Source organism: Bombus huntii, unplaced genomic scaffold, assembly GCF_024542735.1.
Source record: "Bombus huntii isolate Logan2020A unplaced genomic scaffold, iyBomHunt1.1 ctg00000064.1, whole genome shotgun sequence".
NCBI lineage: Eukaryota > Metazoa > Arthropoda > Insecta > Hymenoptera > Apidae > Bombus > Bombus huntii.
In genome coordinates, this window is record NW_026099324.1 from 512,461 (window position 1) to 517,649 (window position 5,189).

At 36.9% G+C, this 5,189-nt stretch overlaps 1 long non-coding RNA gene across 1 annotated transcript; it reads right to left on the reverse strand.

Annotated features, from left to right (window-relative positions):
* Positions 1-2,743: 2,743 nt before the first annotated feature.
* On the reverse strand, positions 2,744-4,036 carry LOC126876128 (uncharacterized). The gene is made up of 2 exons (XR_007693943.1): positions 3,662-4,036; positions 2,744-3,554 (listed from the first exon to the last, which is right to left on the reverse strand). It is a non-coding gene; the product is annotated as an uncharacterized LOC126876128 (long non-coding RNA).
* Positions 4,037-5,189: the final 1,153 nt, after the last annotated feature.

Here is a 5,189-nt window from a genome sequence, read left to right on the forward strand (position 1 = left end):
TGCAAACCCTTGGAGGCGGAGCAAAAGACATTTTTGCAATGTCCGTCTGTTGCGATTCTGTCCTGCTTCTGTCGTCCTCTTTCTTACAAATCTATAATTTTCACTGCTTTAATACTTTTCTTGAACTATCAATATTATATAGCAGCGTTCTATATCCAATTAATAATAATAGCAGGATACTCTGAATTGAAATTAATACGTACAGTACATTGAGAATAATAGTTTTAACTTATTAACTACGAAAATAGGAATGGGGCAGTATGAAAGAAAGTAGGAAACTAAGAAGTATGTTTTCATGCGGTCATAAAATTTGCTGGGGTATAAAGCTAGATATAATTCCTTAGGAAATATTGAAAACAGATGAGGGGGTGCAAACCCTTGGAGGCGGAGCAAAAGACATTTTTGCAATGTCCGTCTGTTGCGATTTTGTCCTGCTTCTGTCGTCCTCTTTCTTACAACTCTATAATTTTCACTGCTTTAATACTTTTCTTGAACTATCAATATTATATAGCAGTGCACTATATCCAATTAATAATAATAGCAGGATACTCTGAATTGAAATTAATACGTACAGTACATTGAGTACATAAAAAATAAATATTATTGTTTAATAAAATAATTAAAATTAATAAAATGAAATTCACAATAACAAATTCTAAAATAAATTTAATATTAATCAACTTAAAAAAAATTAAATTACTTAATTTAATATTAAATTTTAAAAAAATTTTATAAAAATATCTATAATTCCCAAAATTATTATTTTAATTTAAACTATTTTTTGTTAAATTAATATTTTTAGTTATATAGTTTAATAAAAACATTAATTTTGTAAATTAAAAATTTAAAAATATTAATATAACTAGTCAAATAATTTTAATATATTAAATTTATTACTATTAATGAAAACTCTTATAATTGTATTCTTCTTTATATTTATAAATCTAAGAATTAATTTAATTTTAATTTTAAATTATTTTTATTTAAATACTTTTATATTACCTTTAAAACAAATATTATATTTAATTTTATATATTATTTTTATAACAATAAATATCTTAATATATAAACAAATAATTTCATTAAACTTATATATGTCGGAGATGAAAGAACACTGGAGCCTTTGGAATTTTGGATAATCCCGCAACATTGTAACCTAGAGTCTACTATAGCTGTAATTGAACAATTGTAGTTATTCAATCCGATTGTAATTGTTCGAGAGTTGTGATAATGAGCTTGGGCTCGAGGCGACAGTCAGTCGCCGAACGTAGCCGCGGTCACGGAATGAACGCTTTGCCTAGCAAAGGTATGGAATAATTCTATAGCTCTCCTTAAAAGAAATATTCGTGGCGACACGCGACAGTAAACATTCCAACGGTTTCTGTCCCGTGGCTCGCCACACGCAGACCCTATTCTTCGAGTAAGATGATTGCCAGATGTCGATGCGTCTCCGCAGTACATGTTCGGCTAGCCCGAGGGCCCGTTATAAATCTTAAGGTTTAGTTAACTAAAGTCCTTCAAACAGACAAACAGTCTTTGTCCCAACTACGGGAAGATAGGGGAGACATATTTTTCAACGAGCGGCGTCTCCCACTAACAACTTTCCCTCGAGGGCGGCTAGCATCTTTTTCTATCCACCGATATGGAGATTGACCAATTAGCAGCAACGTCAATTACCCTTACGACCATCGTGCGCGAGTTAATTCCGTCGCTGGTGCAAAAAATCGAGTGTGGAACCTAACAATTTTTCGACTCCGCTGCGTCGCAGCTACCAATCTGATTATGGGGGAAAATCCTTTACAAAGCAGTGCCCTGAATATAATTTCAATACCGAGTGTCGAATCGACTTCTACGTAGTGGAGGCGCCAACTGGTAGATCAAGCCATCCGGGTGAGTCGCTTCCATTTTACCCCGATTTCGGAGCCGAGTGTTCGCTAATCAAAGAATCCGTAGTCTTGAGAATTTCTGGCAAAAGAACGATTGATATATTAGTAATGCGAGGAATAAGAAATATTGGTACTAAACGTATCGCCCAAATCTTGTCCGTTGCAGGTGTCGGCGATTAGAGATAAATTTTTCATGTCCTCGCTGATAGTTATTTAAAAATACGATATCGCGATTGCTCGTCAAATTTTAAGCCAAGATCTTGACGTAATATTACACAAACTAGCCTCGCTATGTGTAAAACAAAAATAATTCATGCCCGTAATAAAACCGCTGAAAACGAGATCGACGTCGATGAAGTTGACAATGAGGTACGTGGTAGTGATAAAAGTCGATTAATCTTTCTTTTCGAAAATTCAGAGATTCATCCGTTACGGGTTCCCTACGTACTCGTACAAAAAAAATACAGGACAGTTAGAAGTACAATTAATTGATCCTAACATCGCCGTACAAGGAGTCCGAACAGACTTCGCGAGCGCAGAGTAGTACGTGATAGAACAAGCGACTTAATTACAGCCAAAAATCATAAAGCCTAGTAATTCACCGTTCGCGAGCCCTATGTTATTCGTGAAGACGAACGATGGTTCAGATAGATGATTGGTAGATTTTCGAGGACTAAATAAAAATACGGTCGCGGATCGGTATCCTTTACCCCTTATTGCGGATCGAGTCTCGAGATTGCAAAAGCGAGACATATTATTATTCTGTACATATCCGGTGGGTTTCTCCAAATCCATATTCATCCTAATTCTAGGAAGTATACAGCATTGATTACCCTCGATGAACAATTTGGATAATAAGTTGTTGTTTTCTTCGAATTCTTTTGTGCCTTTGTTCGATCCATTCGATGTCCTTTATTTGCATAACATAAGTGCGTGCGCGTTTAATGTTTCTTCCGGAAGTCATTTTCGGGACGGCGATACTATGCTGACCCCGTCGAAAATGGGGATTCTTATAGTTTCGGACAACCCTAATAATTGTGCAGCTCATACTTGTCTAAATATTCTAATATTTATGTTCTTCCTTGCTACAATTTTGTAAACCATCAAAGCGTTTAGTACAGAAATCCTCAGGAGTAGTCGCGTGCCAAGTCTTCTGTAGCATTTGACCCTTTTTAATTGCGTTCACATAAGAAATCATTTGGTCTGAGTGATCTGTACTACACTTTCCTTCATTCCATTCAGCAGCGGCTGCTGATTTCGAGGTTGCGAACAAACGAAACGAGAGATCATTCTTGAGATTCCTTTGAAAACACGTATAACAGCCAACGTGCCATTCTTACGTTGTCGTCTATTTGGATGATCCCCTAATTATTGCCGACTCGATAGATCAAGCTCTAAAAGTATTGCACACCGTACTAGATACCCTTGTAAAAGCCGGATTCTCCTTTAACTTTTCAAAATATTCTTTTCTAAAGACATCGGTACTCTATTTGGAATATGTAATTTACGAAGGAGAAGTTCGTCCCAATCCGGGTAAAACGCACGCCTTGAGTTCTTTACCTGCGTCAACGACGGTCACACAGCTCAGACAGTTCATAGGTTTAGCCTTTTATTTCCGAAAATTCGTCCCTAAATTTTCACGGGTAATGAAACCCTTGTATGCGCTTACTTCCGATAATAAAAACATGACTTGAACAGATAGGCATGAAAAAATAAGGCGAAAGGTAATTTCCGCCCTGACCGACGCGCCGGTGTTAACGGTATTTGACCCGAACCATCCGATAGAACTTCATATCGACGCTAGTTCGGATGGATATGAGGTTATTTTAATGCACAAGATTAAAGGTAAAAAATAGAGTAATAGAATATTACAGTATAAGAAGTAGCCCTGCGGAATCTAGGTATCATTCTTACGAACTAGAAACGTTAGCAGTTGTGAACGCCGTCAAGCATTTCCGTCATTATCCCCACGGACGAGAATTTCTTGTCGTCTCCGATTGTAATCCTTTGAAGGCATCCAGTAGTAAGGTAAATTTAAATGACAGGGTTTACAGGTGGTGGGCTTACTTACAAACTTTTACTTTTGACATTCTGTACCGGGAGGGTAAACGAATGGCCCACGTAAATTTTGTCTCGCGAAATCCCGTAGACTTGGAGTATGAATTACGGCCCGGTACCCGGTAAAATACAGAGAAAAGGTAGAACTCTCTGCTTGTCCATTGTCCCCAGAGGTTTTAGATGATCTGTTATTAACCATTTGCAACAGTTATGCACTTAGGTTGGGATAAAACGCTTGAGAAACTGTGCGACTGTTACTGGTTCGAAGGAATGGCGGAGTATGTTCGCAAATTCGTTGAGAACTGTCATGCTTGTCGAGTTTCGAAGGCTAGTTCAGGTAAAGTACAAGCTGAACTACATCCCATACCTAAGACCAGTATACCCTGGCATACGGTACACATGGATATAACGGGCAAATTGAGCGGTAAAAGCGACTCGAAGGAGTATATCATTGTTTTGGTCGACGCTTTTACAATATATAATGAAAAAATAAAATGATGCTCCGTTTATATGAATTAATCGAATTAATCATCCTGAGTTTATATCTTTTATAATATTTGAAATTCTATTAAATGCAATATTGATATTTGGACAGTAATTTATTGATAAAAATAATCCTGAGATAATTTGAATTATTAAAAATATTCCAAGTATTGATCCAAAATTTCATAAGTAATTAATATTAATTGTTGTAGGTAAATTAAAAAATGATATAGGTGTTACGACCGTTCGCGGAGAGACGCGGTCGCTAGGAGAACGCGTCAGCGAGAGGCGTAAATTCTCGCTACGATCATGTTAATCGACGCCGCGAAATAGTCGTTCCCCTGTTTCGTTTAGGATAACAGAGGTGGTTTACTGAATGTAACACTGTATTAACAGGTTAACATAGAACAATATATTTTACAATAATATGATGAAGATGTTACAGAATTTTGGCTCGACTTTGATCTCTAGATAAATTCGTTTGCTCGTCAGATTTGTCGAAGTGTCACGCTTGACTCGTCAGAAGGAACTGCACGCCCTTCGATTATTTTCGTCTTTTCTGGAAGGCGACCCCTTAATGAACCATGCGCTTGCCACTACAATGTTTGTTTGCCGGGCAGCCGCGACGATCCGTCTGCGATGTTGTAGGACCGCGAGCGACGGTTAGAAAATACAGCCTGTGGTAAGCCTCGTGGCGTAACAATAGGTAAATTTAATATATGAATTTTATAAATTGATGAAATTATTTTATTCATTTTTTTG